Source organism: Chrysochloris asiatica, unplaced genomic scaffold, assembly GCF_000296735.1.
Source record: "Chrysochloris asiatica unplaced genomic scaffold, ChrAsi1.0 scaffold00172, whole genome shotgun sequence".
In the NCBI taxonomy this organism is placed as follows: domain Eukaryota; kingdom Metazoa; phylum Chordata; class Mammalia; order Afrosoricida; family Chrysochloridae; genus Chrysochloris; species Chrysochloris asiatica.
In genome coordinates, this window is record NW_006408690.1 from 4543629 (window position 1) to 4563265 (window position 19637).

Sequence of the window (19637 nt, forward strand, 5' to 3'; positions counted from 1 at the left end):
GGATCTACTTGTTGAGTGGAAGTGGGGGAAATGCAGGAATGAAGACACGGCTGAGTTTGGGCATGTTCTATTGGGACTTATTGACCGTGAAATAAGAGCAGAGGGAAGGCTGGTGGATCTGAAGTTGAGGGATTTGTGTGAACTCTTGAGTCTACGATGGACACTGACTTAGTGTATGGGGGCTAGGACTGAGAGTGGAGGGATCAGCTGGTTTGAAGTGCAGGGAGGTGTTTGTGAACTCACAAACCTGCAGCTGGCACACATGTGATATAGCTTGGGTGGCTAGGGCTGAGCTGACTAGAATCTGAACAGATGATGATAAAGATGTTTGATACTATGAGTAAGTGTCAATAGCTACAATTTGTCAGACTGGACTTCTGCTTATGAATGCAGTTGCTCAAAATTCCAACTGGAATAGAAGATTCTTCAGATCAAGGAACATGCTTGTCTCCTAAGTGTTCTGGGTTGACAGTGTGAGAAATGTTTTCCATACCGACAAATGCTCAAGTGATCCAATCTGTACTCATTTTAGCGAGAGTGAGGTTTTCTTTATTGGATTTTGCAAAATCGGGCGCCTGACCCAGTAGACAAGGGCAGACATGCCTCATGGACAGCTGTAAACAGTTTTATTCCTGTCTCAAAAATGCCCCTCCTCCAGTTCCTCTTTTACTGGGTATTATGGAGTTCACAATCTCCTCCTGAAGGTAACCTACTAGTCCTTACTAGGAGCATTCTCAGTTGAAGTTAGTTTTACCCTTTCCCCATGAACTTCCCCTATTTTCTTGATGGGTGTATTTTTATTTTAAATTTTCTAGCCAGTCAAACTAGCTGTCCTCCACTGAGTTCCTTTTGTTATGCTAGCCTGCTACCCCCAAGTCTCCCCTCAGTCCTGAAGATGGACCATGCTAAGAGTTATTTCTCACAATGTTGATAAAAGTGCTGTCAAGTCTGCTCCAACCCACAGCAATCCTGTAAAGGGTTTCCAAAGAGCAGCTGGTGAGCTTGAACAGCCAAACCTTGTGGTTCAAACTGACTTTGCAGTCCAGTGCATTAACCCACAATGCCACACCAGGACTCACAATAGGGGTGGGAAATTTAGACATTGGCTTTCAAAAATGGGGGGCTACAAAGGCATGAGTTATCTGGCTCACAAGCTTTAATCAGTGTGATTAGTTTCAGAATGAAGGAATACAATAGAATCCCACTGACTTGTTTTCCTCTTTTCCAGATAGGTCTGGTGACAGGAGGTGGGGAATGATGCTGATAGGATTTTGTGATTTCAATTGTGAATAACTATTAGCAGGATTCATTCTGATTGTAAAAACTGTAATCGCAGAAGATATATAACTAAAAGGCTATTGTTGTTGTTAAGTGCTGTTGAGTCTGTTCCAACTTATAGTGACCCTGTTTCCAAGGAGCAGCTGATGGGTTTGAACTGCTGACTTTGTGGTTCACAGTCTGGTGCTGATCCTACAGTGCCACACCAGGAGTCCATAGCTAAAAGAAGAGAATAACTATCTTTCATTTCAGGAACAAACAATCCCAGAACCATAAAGAAGGAAGAGCATGAGTGGAACATGAGGTCCCTGCCTGGAAAAGAGGTAACAGCAGTTGGTGGCAGAGGCAGTGGCATGGAGAGACAGACAGCTTTGGACTCTAGGTCCATGGACTGAGTAAGGCTGTGTGCCTATGGGCAGGAGACTGGTTTGCAGAATGTGCCCTTTGGACATTTAATTGAATATATATATATTTGCCTTGTTTTGTATGTGTCCATCCATTATTTTTGTTTTGTTCATTTGTGGTATAAAAGTTATAAATGGGGCCAGTGCACAAGTATTTATTTAGAGATTATATAGTTTGTAGGTTTCAAGTTGATAGGGTTCTGTGTCAACTTGACTAGGTCTGGATTTCCAGAGGTTTAGCAGTTGTGATGTGCTTATTCCCATGGTGATGAAACCTGATACAGGCATAGTTAACTCTATGCTGAGTGGCTATGAGCAGCCTATCAATCAAAGGGATACTTCCTTGAGAGTTTGTCCTGCTCCCAATATAATGGGCACATAGCAAAGGCTCTGTGTCTCTCTGTTCTGCTGGGGACCTGGAACTCAACAATAGTAAGCCACTCATTTGATAATAAACTTCTCTCTCTCTCTCTCTGTCTCTCTCTTTATATATATATGTATACATATACATATATATATCTATATGGAGCTCTGGTAGCGTAGTGGTTACGAATCGGGCTGCGAACCTCAAGGTCAGTAGTTCAAAACTACCAGCTGTTCCGCGGGAGAAAGATGAGGCTTTCTGCTTCTGTAAAGATTTACAGCCTCGGAAACCCTGTACAGGGTCGCTATGAGTCGGAACCGACTCCACGGCACATAGCAACAACATATATAGATATAGATATAGATATAGATAGATATATGTATATATCTATATATAGAGAGAGATAGATAGATATAGAGACAGAGATGGAAATACAGATATTGGTTGGAGCTATAATTTCAACCTACCTCTCCAGTCTTATTGTATTAGAAGCAGATTCTCTCTCTCTCTCTCTCTATATATATATATATAGATTATATATGTATAAATAGATGATATATATATATGTCATATGCTTCTAATGCTTCTAAGACAATCTGACTGGGGAAGTAGGTTGAAATGAGAACTCCCAGGTCTGGAATGAGTGGAAGGGAAATCAAAGAAGTCAATGTTGATTCCCTTGGTGGCCTCTGAGCAGGAAGACCAGGCTATAGCTCACATTATATGAATAAACTGGATGTTTTATAGTGCTCATTAGGAATGCCCATTCCTTCTCTGAAATGTTCTGTCTGAGACAGTGATGAACAATATCATGAAGACAAGGAAAACCTAACACAGCAACAGTGTAGGCCAAATCAATTTTGGCTCCTTAGAGAACTCTCCAAACTCTAAGAGGCCCAATAAGTCTTGGCTAGAGACATCTGTCTTGCACATTTACAGAATTCATAGGCATAGAACACTGTCTCTTTTCCTTTACACCTTCAAGTTTGTTGTTTTAACTCATAATTACTTCATTGTGAGAATAAACCAAGTAAATCAACCTCAGAGATTAAACTGTGTTAGCTTGCCTTCTGTTTTAAATCAGGTTTAGTGACTGTTGATTGCTTCAAAACAAGACAGAATATTTAAGGTGATCCCTTAATGTTTTACACCTTGCCATGGAAAATTAGGAATGGCCACCAATGCTTTAAAAAAAAACCTATAGCATCTCCTTCAAAGCAAAACCCGGGGATCTTCCTCACATGTAAGGATTAGTTGGAGCTACAATTTCTCTGTATATGGAAATTAGTGCTGTTGAATGAACTCTGACAAATGGTAACTACATGTGTGTCAGAGCAGAACTGTATTATATAGGGTTTCCCATGGAATTGATCACTAGACCTGTGTTTAGAGGTTCCTCTGTGTGGGCTCAGTTGGCAGTTGTTTATAGATTAACTGTACATCACCCAGGGACTCCTCTGCAAATGAAGATGGTAGAAACAATCAAGGACCCAGTCTCAGTTTTGTATGGGTCATCTTTATGTAAATTTGGATTACTTCCACAACACAAATTGAGCAAATTCTCATGGCAGCAACCCAGCAGAGAAATATGTCTTGCTGCTCCAGCATAAACTTTTTGGAGGCCTTCAGCTTCTTCTTCTTTCTACAAGTGCCTAATTGTAACCAGGCCTTGCAAAATACTCGCATTTGCCCTTTAGCACAATCTGAGCCATCATACAGTAGTCCGTATGAGAGCCATGTTTCGGGGCCATCTTGGTACTATTAGTGGCACAGTTGCAAGAACTTACTATTGTTCCAAAGTATGACTATATCTTCTTAAATGCCTAATTTGTGCTTACTGAATCACACACAGGGAGAACTTGGCTTATTCCAAATTAAAAATATACTTAACTGGCTCAAGTTAAATTGAGGGGATTCTTTGTCTTATATGAGTCTGGGACTGTTAAACTGTTGGAATGCTTAACGAACAGACCTCCCTTAAAAAAGACTGAGTGTATCCAAGATTCGCTAAGCCTGCTGGGGTGAAAATGCCACAAACCTCCTTTTCTGATTTCTGATTTAGTTAGGACTTAAAAACAAACAACTATGCCCCACGTAAATTTTTGATTATAGTCTTATAGATGCATTACACTGAAATTCATATAAATTTGGACTTAAGAAGTCATCATGCCTATAGGAAAAGCATAACCTTGAGAGATCTGTAGAAAGAAAGAAAACAAAAATCACTGAGACAGAATGGCTGATGACCTGGCATAACCCAAAGAAATAGTGAGAATGCACTTAAATTAAAGCAACCATGTTCATAAAAGGAACTGCTTCATCTGACAGAGTAGACAGTGTAAGACTTATACAACATGGTGGCTGCTAGCTACATGTGGGAGTCCCTGGATATCAAACATGGTTAAGCACTTATTAGCCAAAAAGTGGTGGTTCCAACCTACTCAGAGGCCTTGCAGAAGACAGACCAGGTGATCTGCTTCCCAAAGGATTCTAATTTAGTACTGTGTCCACATGGGTCACCATGAGTCGGAGTTGACTCCATGGCAACAAACAATAGCAGCTACGTGTGACTATTAAACATTTAAAATGTGACAGATCCAGATTGAACTGTGCTTGCTGTGTAAGTGTAAAAGACACATCAGTTTTAAAGATTTAAAGCAAAAAAATGTGAGATACGTCAATGCTTTTTTTCCTATTGGTTCCATGTTGTAATGAAAGTACTCTGAATGCATTTAGTTAAAGGGAATGCTTTTAAATTAATTTTAGCTGTTTTCTTGTTACTTGTTTCTAGAGGGTTATTCGAACATTTTAAATGGTATCTATGGCTCATGTTTTGTTTGTATTGGATAGCGTTGCTCCGGAAGAACTCCGAGATTCATGGCTGTGGACTCACCTCTCGGTGTAAATTTAGCAGCATTGTTGATTACTTTAAGACATTGTCAGTCTGCGAATTATTTTCTTAACAAACATTTCTTTTTCATATTTACTTACTTTCTATTCCTAGTCTCTCGCCTTGGACCTCTACAACTTTATACTAGGCCCACTTGTTGTTAAATGTCATTGAGTTGGTTCCGATTCACAGTGACCTATATTATAGGGCTTTGGATGAGTAGCTGGTTGGTTTGAACCACTGAACTTGTGGTTAGCAGTCCAGTGCTTATCCTACAGTGCTACACCAGGGCTACAGGACTCCACTAGGCAGTGTCAATTAATCTTATTCCCTCTCTTATCACAAGCTCTGTATATTTTTACCAGATTAACTTTCAGGAAAGCCTTGTATAGATCTTTTCCGCCCTCCCAAAAACTTTTTGTGACAGCAGCTTGAGGAGTTTGTTAAAAATGCAGACCCTGGGCCCTTACAGAGATTCCATTTTAGTATGTTGACACCTAGGATGTGAATTTAAACAGATATGCCCACTATTCTTCTGCAGGTGGTCTGAGGAACATTGGCCTGTAATGATCAAGCCTCTTTTTGCCTCCACAATTTGTCCATTTGTCAAAGGAGGACTGGGAAACATCAAAACCTAAAGAACCTCTGGAAGAAAGTAGACCTTTGTCCTTATTAGTTTTGATCTCTGTCTAGTTGAGGGCAGTATGTGGCCCCTAAAGATGTCCATTTTATGCTTCTAAACCATCATAGCATAGTGGTTATGAATTGGGCTGCGAACCTCAAGGTCAGCAGTTTGAAACTATCAGCTGTCCCATTGGAGAAAGATGAAGTTTTTCTGCTCCCGTAACGATTTACAGCTTTGGAAACCCTGTACAGGGTTGCCATGAGTTGGAACTGACTCCACGGCACATAACCACCACCACCAAACTACCATAAGGCATCCTGGTGATACAAAGGTTAAGTGCTTGACTATTAACTGAAAGTTTGGCAGTTTAAACCCACAAGTTGCTCTATGGGAGAAAGATGTAGTGATCCACTTCCGTAAAGACTTATAGCCTTGAAAACCTTATAGAACAATTCTACTCTATCCTAGGGGATCTCTATGGGTTAGAATTGTCTTGATGGCACAGAACACCAAACTTACCATTATGATTGTCTACATTCAGCTTTCCAAGCTGCTGTCTGAATGTGAGGGAAATCAGTCTCTTTGATGCAGGTAGTTTTGACACTTGCCATTTTCTTTTGGTGTCTAAGTGTCTATTGATTATCTCTAGACATTTTTTCCCCCAAGTTTTTATTGTGAGTTCAGTGATAGTTTACATGGAAGAACATTAGTCTAACACTCATCATTTCATTGCAATGATTACAATCCTCTTTGTGTATTTGCTTCTGTTCCCTCTGTTTGTTTGGTTTTTTTGGGTGTGTGTGTGTACATAAAAACACTCAGGAATACATAATCATTTAAACAACTAAAGGACACATTCTGCAAGCCTGTTTCCTGGCCACCAACACACAGCCTTTCTCTTTCCATGAATCTACAGTCTTCAGCTGCTCTATCTGCCTCCATCTCTGGTGTTGCTGCTTCTCTGGATATGGTCCCACATTCTGTTTGTACTCTTCTCCCTGATGGTCCTAGGGTCCTCTGTTCCTGGAATGCAAGATTAATGAATCTCCCCTTTTTGTTACAAAACTTCTACCTTTACAGTTGTGACAGTCATGATTAGTCATGATAACAATTACTCACTGTTGAATCTTAAGAATCTTATCCCCATCTCCTATAACCAGACCCAACTAGATAAGATGAAAACTATTCAGTGGGGATTCTACCTTCCCTCGCACACTCTGATACTAAAATCCCTCTTGAAAAGTTGTAAGCCAGTCACTTCATGCCTCTACAGTCCCCCCATTTTAGGTAGCCAATGTCTAAGTTGCCCATTCCTATCAACCCTGTGTACAGAGAAGCTAGGATTGATCCTTGATGTGAAGACTCTTTCCCTCTAAGTTGGTATTTTGAGCTACTACCTCCATAAGTATAGGTCAAGTTCATCAAATTGTAGCAATTTACACTTGTTTCCTTTACCAAAATTTTTGATCTTCCTCTAGTTGAGTTCTGATCAAGCCATCGAGGCTAGGTCAAATTGGTACTATCTGCAAGTTTGGGTGTTCTTGTGTGTCTCCCCTCACTTCATATCAGCTGGATGCTTCACTCTCAGCTCTAGTTCTCCATGGCTATGACCTTGTCCATGGGCTCAGGAGTCCCCAGGTCTCGCCACACATTGGACCAACCAGCCCTTCCTCTTCTCTCTCTCATCTCCAGGTTGTAGGAGTCTATGGAACACGGTGGAACTCAATCCATATCTTCATTGCTGCCTTTCCCCTTCTTCCACTCAATAGTAGACTCATGGTCACCACCCATCTTACATACCAGCTCGTGTGTTCCCTTTGAGTTTCAGTCTTGGAGAGGGGTGTCCAGACATTTTTAAGGCAGCAAATGTCAGGACTTAATCAAATGAACTCTCACTGAAGTACAGAAAGATTCTGAGGTTGCAGATTGATGAACTGCAAGCCATATTATTGTTTTGATTTTTCTGAATGGTTGTCAGTATTTAACATTTAGGAGATTACATGTAAAATTCTGAAATTCTCTTGAACAATTCTAAAATCTGGCAACAATTGGCTGGAGATGAGTAATAATTTGTCCTTTAATTAAGGTCTACACTCTTTGGTTTTCCACAGTCTCTACCATTCTCTTTTGGTTCCCAGACATGGAAGTTAAAGGATAAATTGACAGTTGCATTATTATTATTGTCATTGATAATTTACTAGCTCAGCCAGTGTTTCAGGTTGATACAGGATGCTTCAAAGATCTAAAGGGAATAGGATGGTAGGTGGACTTAGAACATATGGAACAAATGTCTTGATTGAATCAGTCTACTGGACAAATATCTTGATTGAATGAAGTCTACTGCTAAGTAGTTACATCAGGTTTTCAGTCTTTTAGGTGACATCAGTGGTCTTCCACTCAGACAATCTAATAATCTTATATTTCTTTCATAAAGGGTTGACATCAAGTGATGTAAACCTTAGAGTTGGAGAGTAAGCCTGAAGATATATTGGTTACACTATCTCATACTAGTTATTTGTTATGGTGCAAGAAAGGCAGTAGGTGGGAAAGATTCAAATCAACTGGAAACAAGCAACTCCAAAAGAAATTCCTGCAACAACTCCCATTTCTGACTCTGTAAAGATCATCAACTTTATAAAGCAACCTTCATTGTTTACTTTACTTGCATCCTTGTCTGGAGTACATTCAGTTTTACAGAAGCTCTTAGGATATCCTTGTACCTTCCCAACCCTTATATTTGGTGACACCGCAACAATGCAATTTATTTTGGATCTTGTCTACTGCCACACTTCTATTATCTCCTCTAATATTATATTGTTTCAGAGTCTTCTCATAATTAGTCTTAAAGTAGTTCTTAAGTTCATGTCTAAAAACGAATCCTATAATGATGGCAACAGCCAGTTTCACCAAAAAAAAAAAAAAAAATGAGAGTCATAAACATTGCATACGTATTTAGCATCCAGCCAGAAGCTCAGCAGGTAGCAAAACAGCCAAAGGTACCCAAGAGAATAATGACAGTGCCAGTGCCAATGAGCATAAAGGGCACATTGGTGGCCTTCTCATTTAAAAGAGGAAAATAATTCTCCAGTCTCACCTTGCCCCAAACCCAATGGCAAGAAGGATAACTCCAGTGATCCAGAAGATGAAAGTGTAGATCAGGAGGATGCTCTTGAAACAAGTACTGACTGGTTTTGTATGCAATCTCTGAGAAGGGGACACAATCACTCGCCTAAGACCCTGCACCACCACACTAGGAGATCAGAACGTCAATTTTGTTGTTGTTGTTGTGTGCCGTTGAGTCGGTTCTGACTCATAGTGACCCTGTATAGGTTTCCGAGGAGTGGCTGGTGAGCTTGAACTGCCAACCTTGCAGTTCAAACCGCCTTTGTAGTCCAGCACATTAACCCATAGTGCCACAAAAAGATATATCTAGCTCTTGCTACTCATCTGCATTACTTGGCTCTCAGGAACATTTAAGTCTGTAAGACTGACAAAATAACTAAGTACTGACAAAGGACAATTCCTTCCTGATAATGAGAAAGAATTTTTACATAAATATTGTACACGCTTGTCTGAAATCCCTTTTGATATATAGTCTCCTTTTATGAGAAAACTAACCAGTTTTAGATTTTTCAAGCCTCTGGTAGCATAGTGGCTACGAATCGGGCTGCGAACCTTAAGGTCAGCGGTTCGAAACTACCAGCCACTCCGTGGGAGAAAGATGAGGCTTTCTACGCCCGTAAAGATTTACACCCTCGGAAACCCTGTACAGGGTCGCTATGGGTCGGAACCGACTCAACGGCACTTAACAACAACAACAACAATATGAGCCATAGGAGTCCTGATGGCACTGTAGGATAAGCATTGGACTGCTAACCACAAGGTTGGCAGTTCAAACCCACCAGCCATTCCTCAGGAGAAAGATGAGGCTATCTGTTCCCATAAAGATTTACAGCCTTGGAAACCCTATATAGAGCCACTGTGACTCAGAACTAACTCAGTGACACTGGGGTTTATATGAACCATACAGATACATACTAATATACATTTCAATCATCAAAATAAATTAGGATATAAATCTAAACCGTAATGGCAAATCTTACCTGTGAACATCATGGCATAACTTTTAAATGGCATAATTTTTAAATGACATCTTTTACAACTAATAAATCAGAGTAGCATGAAATGTCAAATGAAAAATTCCCTTTGATCTTAACAGATATAGAAAAAGAATAAGCCATTTTTACTTGAAATTTTGAAAATAATGGGAGAATACGGATGCTGTCACATGATTTCAAGTCAGCCTTGTTGACTGCACATCAGAAACATATTGAAATATACATATTACATCTCATATTATAGAGATTAAAACATTAAATATTTTGAGCAACAGAAAGTAACTATTTGCCAGAGAAAATGGAAGCAGAAGCTGGAAACATAAGAAATTGGAGCAGGGAGGTGGGGAAGGGGCAATTAAGAAAGGTTACAAATGCCAGGCTGAGAAACGATGAGACCATAAAGAAATGGAACAAGAAAGTAAATTAGATGCTTCTAAGAAGAACAGTAAGGAGCTCTGGTAGCACAGTGGTTACAAATTGGGCTGCAAACAGCAAGGTCAGCAGTTTGAAACTACCAGCTGTTCCGCGGGAGAAAGATGAAAAGATTTACAGCCTCAGAAACCCTATACAGGGTTGCTATGAGTCGGAACTGACTCCATGGCACATAGCAACAACAACAGCACAGGAGAACAGTAGTTGATGAAACTGTACTATATTTATTATTCACATTTTGACTGGGTATGTACTTTTATTGTGTACAAGCGAAATGTATAAAGAGACAGCTCATTTTCAGCATCTACAATGAATTAAATGAATGGATCAAAAATTATTCTTTTCCTCTCAAAGCAACAGCATGATATGAAATGATCTACCAATGATCTTTTGAGGTCTTATTTAATTTGTGTGCTCTGTATATTCTTGGAATAGAATTCATTGATTAATTGGCAAAAACAAAAATAAGGAAAATGTTCAGAATTTGCATATGAGCTGCTTCCAAAGGATTTATGTACACTGTAGAGTCAGTCCCTTGGTGGTTAAAGCACTCAGCTAATAAACTGAAAGGTTGGAGGTTCAAGTCCATCCAAGGGGCACCTCAGAAGAAAGGCCTGGGGATCTACTTCTGAAGAGTCAGGTATTGAAAACCCGATGGGACACCCTTGTCCTCTGACATACATGGGTCACCATGAATCAAATCAAGTTCCATGGTAACTGATATTGACACTATTATAAGTTGTATTTGAAAACGATTACAAACGTGTATGTTCTCAATCAAGAAAACGTTTATCTTGTTTTAGATGTTGAAACTATTCTCATGTTTTTAAGCAAAAACTCATGATGTTTATATGCGTATTCTTTTGTAAACAGAAGCTTTCTCTTTCAAAAGTTAATGTTATGAAGAAGAAAGAATGTCTGCTTTAGAAGTTTCCAAATAACAACAACAAAAAATTAATTGGAGTGTTTCAGTTAAAACAGTAACTCATGTCCCTTGTGAAGTAGACTAGAAAACACAGATGCACAAAAGAAAAGACAAAATAATTATTTCAACCCTATCCCAAAATAATTACTTGCTTATAGTTTGCTGACTCTAAGTCATGGCTTCCTTTCTCGTGATTACCTAGCTTGTTGATGTTGTTGTGAAGCGCCGTCGAGTTGGTTCCGACCTATAGCGACCCTGTATAGGGTTTCTGAGAAGCAGCAGGTGAGCTTGAATTGCCAAACTTGCAGTTCAAACGGCTTTGGACTCTGACACATTAGCTCACAGCGCCATACCAGGACTCCGGTTACCTAGTTCATGCACATAATTTTAAAAATGTACTCACACTGTACATTTCTGTTTCAGAACCTATGTTTTTAATTTAATAACATATTATGTAAAGCTTCCTATGTTATCATTAGTATACAACATTGTTTTTAATGACTATAATATTTCATTGTGTAGTTAATCATAATTGAATTAATCAATTAAAAAATATTTTAAAAATGTTCTGTGGGAGAAGAATATTAAAAGTACCATGGACCGCTAGAAGAACAAACAAATCTATGTTGGGAAAAGTACAGTCAGATGCTCTTTAGAAGGCAGGATGGCCAGATTTTGTCTCTCATACTTAGGACATATTGACAGGAGAGACTAGTCCCCAGAGAAGGATATCATGCTTGATAAAGTGGAGGATGGGTGAAAAAGGGGAAGACCCTCAATGAGATGGACTGACACAGTGGCAGCAGCAGTGGACTAAAACATAACAATTGTGAGGGTGGCCTAGGACTGGGCAGTGCTTTGTTTAGTTGTACATAAGGTCACTATGAGTCAGAACCAACTCAATGGCACTTAATGACAATAACAACAAACATATTTACCATTATACATAATGATGTGGTGAACGCCACCGAAGGGAAGTCTTTGGGCACATATCTACAAAGTACACACAGCTATACAACTTTTGGTATGCATTGCCAAATGCTGTTGTTATTGTTAATTGTCATCTTAATGGTTCCAACTCATAGCGACCTTGCATAGGGTTTCCAAGGAGTGGCTGGTGGGTTTGAACTGCCAACCTTGTGGCTGGTAGTCCAGTGTTTCTCCTACAGCACTATGCCAAGACTCCAATAGTCCTTGCAAGATGATAGTGTCCATTAAGATCAACCCTAGCAAACATGAGAATTTCTTTTTACCAACTCTCCTGTATTTTAAATGAGACCAGGAGTACGAAGTACCTAATACAGTGCCTATGTTTAGAAGCATTTTATAAATTTTGGTTTCCTTTCTATCCCATTCTCATTTAGGAAAAGAATCCTACTTTCTGTGCTTAAATACATACAGTGTGTTTGAGGACACTGAAGCTTTTAAATATGGGAGTTATTTGGAATTGGGAAATTTTCCTTATCTTTCAACCATTAGGAAAAAGAGAAAGAGGAGATCTACTTAGGGCACTTGGCTGCATGTCACTCTCAGAGATTCTCATTTCCCTAAGTGGAAACAAACTTTCCTACTATTTCGGATTATAATTTCTCAGTCCCAATATAACAGGATTTGCCGTGCCATCCCCTAACAAAACTAACTTTCCATTTCACATAGAACATTTTCAAAGAGAAGTTATTTTGAGTACACGTCATCCCGCTAGTCACAAAAGAACATTGATGGTGATCTGCAGAATTACCATGGCAAAAAATTTCTAAAAGAAAATTTATAAACTAAAGAAATTGAAAGGTCAAAGAATGTCTAATTAAAACTTATTCCATCTTAAACTCTTTTCCAACTGAAACAGCTGTGCTTTACCAAGAGAGCATATCGGATTTCCTGAACATCCTGCAGAAGAATAAAAGGACTTTGTCTTTGAAAACTTATAAAGAATTAAGATCATCAGCCTCAAACAGAACAAAATAAACATAACAAAACTCTTTATACAAAAGTTAATGGGGGGGGGGGGGGTTGGACCCAAACACGTGAATGCACAGGTAAATTATACACCAATGTTCATTGCAACGCTACTGACAATAGCTAAAAGGCGAAAACAACCCAGGTGTTCATTAGCAGATGAATGGTGGTGGTGGTTATATGCCGTGGAGTGGGTTCCAACTCGTAGCGACCCTGTACAGGGTTTTCGAGGCTGTAAATCTTTACAGGAGCAGAAAGTCTCATATGTCTCACATGGAACAGCTAATAGTTTTGAATTGCTAACTTAGAGGTTCGCAGCCCTGTTCGTAACCACTACATTACCAGTGTTCCTTACTAAATGTGGCCTATGTGTGCAATGGAATACTCTTCAGTCATAAAGAGAAAAGTTCTGATACACACTGCAACATGGATGAATCTGGGAACATCATGCTGAGTGAAGTAAGGCAGACACAAAAGGACAAACATCGTATGATGCCACTTTTATGAAATACCGAGAATAGACAAGTGTATGCAGACTTGAGTTTATTCTTGACTACTAGGAGTAAACACAAGGGAAAGGGAAAGGCAAATCCATAGTTTAGGGGACACTGAGTTTCCATCAAGGGTGAGGGAAAATTAGGAAAAGAATAGTGTTGGTTGTATCACAGGATGAATGTAATTAATGCCACTGAACTGTGCCATTATAATGGCTAGATGGCAAACACTTTTTTTTATGCATAATTTTCTGTAATTAAAACAAAAACAAAATAGACAAGTTAAGTGCTCTAGCAGTGTGTGGTAGCAAAGAAATGCTGTGGACTTCTGTAGGTGTATTGGCTTTGACATTTTTCTAGTGAAATCGGTGAATTCATCCATCATTTCATAAAAATAAGTCCCAAACTGACTGTTAAATTCAACTCTTTTTTTGTTGACTCTAAAGACACTCCATTTGTGGTGTTTAAACATTAACAATCCTCCTGTTAATTTTTATTTGCTTTCAAGTGTTTCATTTCTTTTAAAATGGCACTGTTGGCTTTTTTCCGTGCACTTACTACTTATTAAAATGGAAGCTCCAACTTTTCTTCTATCATGTACATTTCAGAGGAATCATTCTTGGTCATATGCAAATCTTTCTCTCAGCCTGCTACCTCCCATCACTCCCAGAACTCACCAATTCCAAGAAAATGAAGGCGATGGTGGAAGTTTCCTTTAAAAACAGTATAAACCACGAGCTTTTTATTCATTTCCTATAGATGTCACAATCCATCATTTCTAGATCATTTTTAATGCTAATGAAACAAAGGTGAATGGTGACTTGAACATGAGTGCAACGATTTAAACAATAATTTAAATTCAAGTCTAAGTTAGCATGAAGACCATTTCCTTGTTCATATTATCCTTTCTCATAATCCCTTTGAAAAACTGTGAAGATGAATTGGAGTTTTGCAAAACTTTGAAATTCTTCTAAATGCCTTAACCTTTTTTCTCATAGAATCTGTCACTAGTATGATTTTCATCTGCACAGATTAGATTCTTCATGTCATACAAGTTTATTTATATTTAATGCAGTTAAGTTTATTATCTTCTCCAAATGATGGCAAACAATCACAGCACTTAATATTTTTCCAATTATAATGGCTTGTCTGCCTTTTAAAGCCAGTTTACGTAGCTGATACATCCAACACTCTTTTTCTGGTTAGCATTAGATGCTTGGTACAGTTAGTTCCCAAACATTTCAGCACACCGAGGTTACATATGTGATTCTTTTAAGTGATTCTAATGTTTCTATAACCTGATAAAACACCATTAAGCCTCTGCAACCACTTTCTAAAAAGTACTTGGTGTGCTGAGAACAAGTTCAGAGATTCAAAGCAATTTTATATGAGGCAATATTAGCCTTACATCAGCATAAATGAAATATTTCAATAAAAGAGTTGGTGAATCCTTGCAAGGGAAATTAAACATATCATTGTTTATGCTCTGTACATCCCAAAGTAAAAATATGCACCCATTGCTTATGTTTTTGTGATTTGCATGATCTGATATGGTGACAGTTACACGTTTGCTTCTCAGATGTTTGGTAGTCTTTGGGAGAAATGTGGGATGACCTGGGGATGATCCCTCTAACTCCAGCTGCTTAACTCTAAATTCTATTTAATAACAGTTTGTGAAATCAGCACATCTCCTCAGAGCTCTCCTGTGGGTTGCAAGTGATCAAACAGACAAAGCCATAATGACAGGACGGTTAGATCGGTTTAACAGAAAGGGAATTGAACAACTATAAAACTGCACACCAGGAAGACCATATCCTTTATTAAAATCACAAATATTTTTTTGAAAAAAAAGCATTGCTGGAAAAGCGTATACACTGTATGCATGCATTTTCTAATTCCTGGAAAATTATCACAAACTTATTAGCTTACATTTCATAGCATAGTCCCCTAAAAATTAAATAGACCCAAAAGTATCTATTCTATATCTGGCTGAAAAGCATCCTTTGCATTGGTAGCTCATGCGTTTTCACTTATCTATATTTGAACGATTTGCTCGTATTTATTTCCCAGTTTAGGCTTCCTAGCTAGGGGAGTGATGTTTGGTGTCGTGTAAAATTTGGTCTTGTGACGACTGTTAAAAATTCAAACATATCTTGCCTTTTCTGTAGCAAGAGCCAACCTGCGGATGTTGGATATACAACCAGCTGCAGCTTCCTGAAGGTCCTGATCAGCAGACCCAACCATGTCCAGTAGAAGCTGTCACAAATAAAGGGGAGGAGAGAGGCAAGAATTGAACCACCAGTCTACAGAGTGAAGCTCTGGAAATTATTTAAAACACTAAATATTTTTTAAAGTCAGAAAGATGGGTAAGAAATTCCAGTTAATTTAATGCAAATATAAATGGTTTTTAATCACATGCAGAAAGTTTTCATGAGATTCTTATCTTTTTATTTTCTGCAACTAAGTTAGACTGTTCTCATTCCTTTCCTTGATCATCTAACTGCTATGGACTCTGCTTCTTAAATATCTCCTGCATCTTTAGTGTCTTTTCCATCATACCATGCCTAGACTATATGCATAGAAACCTTGGTAACACAATGGTTAAGCACTGGCAGAGCAAACCGACAAGCCGCTCTGTGAGAGAAAAATGATGCAGTATGCTTCCTTAAAGCCTATAGCCTTGGAAACCCTATGGTGTAGTTCTACTCTGTCTTAGGTCTCTACTAGTCAGAATCTACTTGATGGCACACAACAACTGTTAGTCTAACTCCAATGCATGTGTTCATGTTACAACCTAATTATATTATATCTACCTTTCAGCACCCAGCCAAGTTCTCCACAGGTTTCCATGAAACAAAATGCCATTTATCTACCAGAGATGTCATAGCAGGTGACTCAAATGACTTTTACTGCATTTATATTCTTCCCTTCCCAACATACATTTGGGTTGATAGCAAAACAGATGTCAGAAGAGACTCTGAAACTTGTTCTCCAGTGTAGAAAAGCTAAAACGACTGGAAGAAATGAGAAAGAAAAGAGCTGAACAGAAAACTTCAAAGGGCAGCTTGAAAAGACAAAGCTAAGTATTATAATGAAATGTGCAAAGACTGAAGTTAGAAAACCAAAAGTGAAGAACACGCTCAACATTTCTCAAACTGAGAAAACTGAAGAAAATATTCAAGCCCCGACTTGTGATATCAATGTGGTGCTGTGGGCTAATGTGTCAGACTGCAAAGTCATTTGAACTGTAGGGTCTGTGGTTCAAGCTCACCAGCTGCTCCTTGGAAACCCTACACAGGGTCGCTACAGGTCAGAATTGACTCAACGACATTTAACGACAATGGGGAAAATATTGGATGATGCAGAAAGCATCAAAAGAAGATGGAAGGAATACACAGAATCTCTGTACCAAAAAGAAATGGTTGATGTTCAGCTATTTTAAGAAACAATATAAGATTAAGAACCAATGTACTGAGGGAAGAAATCTAAGGTGAACCTGAAGGCATTGACAAGGAACAAGGCTCTGGGAATTGATGACATACAAATTGAAGTCTTTCAACAAACGGATGCAGCACTGGAGACATTAACTCATCTATGCCAAGAAATATGGAAGACAACTACCTGGCCAACTGATTGGAAGAGATCCATATTTGTGCCCAATGCAAAGAGAGGTGACCCAACTGAATGCGGAAATCATCAGAAAATATCATTAATACCACACGGAAGTAAAGTTTTACTAAAGGTAATTAAATAACAGCTTAACAGTATATTGACAGGGAACTGCCAGATGGTTAAGCCAAATTCAGATGAGGATGTGGAATGAGTGATATTATTGCTGACATCAAATGGATTTTGGCTGAAAGCAGAGAATACCAGACAGATGTTTACTTGTGCTTTACTGATTATGCAAAGGCTTTCAACTGTGTGGATTATGACAAACTATGGATAACATTGTGGAGAATGGGTATTACAGAACACTTAATTGTGCTTATGAGGAGTCTGCACATAGACCAAGAGACAGTCTTTCCAACAAGGCAACACTGAATGGTTTGAAATCAGGACTGAAATCTCCCTGCCTCACGCTCACTCCCCCACTCATCTCCCTTGTGCCCAATCCCCTGGTGTTATCCTTTTACTATCTACACATCTTTCAAAGCTATTCACTTCTCTTAATCTCCATTGCTACCACCTATGTACAGTTTATAAGAGCCTCTCAATTGGTCTCCTTGCAGCCTCTCTTCTTGACCCTACCAATCTAATATTCATATGGCATCTAAAATAATTACCTCAAATGTTAAGATCACCAATAAGATGCAAGATTCTAGAAAAACAAAAGGGAACGAGACTCAATGGTCTCCTGAGATTCAAGAGCAAAGAAAGCAGGGAAGCTTGAGGGGAGTATGTAAGCTTTGCATGGTGGAGTGTCTTCTCTAGGTTCATTCAGTAAGTTAGGTGTAAGACAGAGGAAATAGATTACAGGCTTGTAATTTATTTTACAAACGGTATGATTCATGCTGGGCTGAAAAAGCTAACAACAGAGGCTACTGAGAATCTGGAGGATAATTATATAACTAAGAGGGATCACAATAAAGAAGGAAAACAGTTTTGTTTGAATTGAAGTATAAGAAGTTGACAAAATAGGATTTTACAGTTTAAGAATGGAATGTTTAGATTTTGTTTCATAGCGTTGTTTTGAGAACTGACAAGGTCCAGAGTGTGGCCATAGGAATGTACTGGTAAAGTAGAATGAAGATAAAAGTTATGTTAGCATAGCTATGAAGACAGCATGGACTGAATAATTGATTCATGTGAAGATTTATAATCATCAAGCAGTAGTAGGACTTGTGATTCAGAGGAACAGGTGAAAAGTTTTCAATAAATAAGCATGAGAAGAAGAACAAAGCAAATGGGAGAGCAATTAGGCAGAAAGGTGTGAGACAGGGTTGTATTCTTTCATCATACTGATTCAACCTGTATGCTGAGCAAATAATACAAGAAGCTGGGTTCTATGAAGAAAAACGTGGCATCAGGATTGGAGGAAGACTCATTAACAACCTGCGATATGCAGATGATACAACCTTGCTTGCTGAAAGTGAAGAGGACTTAAAACATTTACTGATGAAGATCAAAGAGCACAGCCTTCAGTATGGATTACATCTCAATGTCAAGAAAAAAAAAAAACTTCACCACTGGACAAATAAACAACATTCTTATCAACGGAGAAATGATTGAAGTTGTCAAGGATTTTCTTCTTTTTAGATCAACTATCAACATTCACGGAAGCAGCAGTCAAGAGATCAGACGACATATTATATTAGGCAAATCTGCTGCACAAGAACTTCTTAAAGTGTTGAACAGCAAAGATGTCAGCTTGAGGACTAAGTTGCACCTGACCCAAGCCATGGTATTTTCAATAACCTCATATGCATGCGAAAGCTGGACAGTGAATAAGGAAGACCGTAGAAAAATTGATGCATTTGAATTATGGTGTTGGAGGAGAATATTGAAAGTGCCATGGGCTACCAAAAGAACCAATAGATCTGTTTGGGACGAAGTGCAGCCAGAGTGCTCCTTAGAGGCCAAGATGGCCAAACTTCGTCTCTCATACTTTGGACATATTGTCAGGAGGGAACAGTAGCTAGAGAAGGATATCATGCTTGGTAAGATGGAGGGTCAGAGAAAAAGAGGAAAACCCCCAATGAGATGGATTGGCCAGGTGGCAGCATCGATGGACTCAAATGTGGCAACAGTAGTAAGGTTGGCCCAGGATCAGACATTGTTTTGTTCTGCTGCGCACAAGGTTGCTATGAGTCAGTGCCGACTCGATGACACCTAACAACAACAACAACAACAAAGGGGGACAGAGGTAAATAATGATATATGCACAACCTTGGAAAAACAAGGCTCTGGGATACAGGGATTGAGACATGGTTGGAATGGGAAAAGGAGGGAATAATGTTAAGATTCTTGGCTGTCTTTTGAATCTTGGTTTTCCTTGAATTATATTATAAAAAATTATATTATAAAAATTCTGGAGGGGGAGAGAAAGGAATAACCAGAAATATCACCATAGAAAGCTTGTAAGTCCGTCTTCTGCCTATAATGGATTGGAAAACCTAAAATGGGGCTAAAATGTGCCCAGTGAAGGAGG

The 19637-nt window shown here is 38.9% G+C and overlaps 1 pseudogene; it reads right to left on the reverse strand.

Annotated features, from left to right (window-relative positions):
• Positions 1-8053: 8053 nt before the first annotated feature.
• On the reverse strand, positions 8054-15730 carry LOC102820324 (annotated as a pseudogene).
• Positions 15731-19637: the final 3907 nt, after the last annotated feature.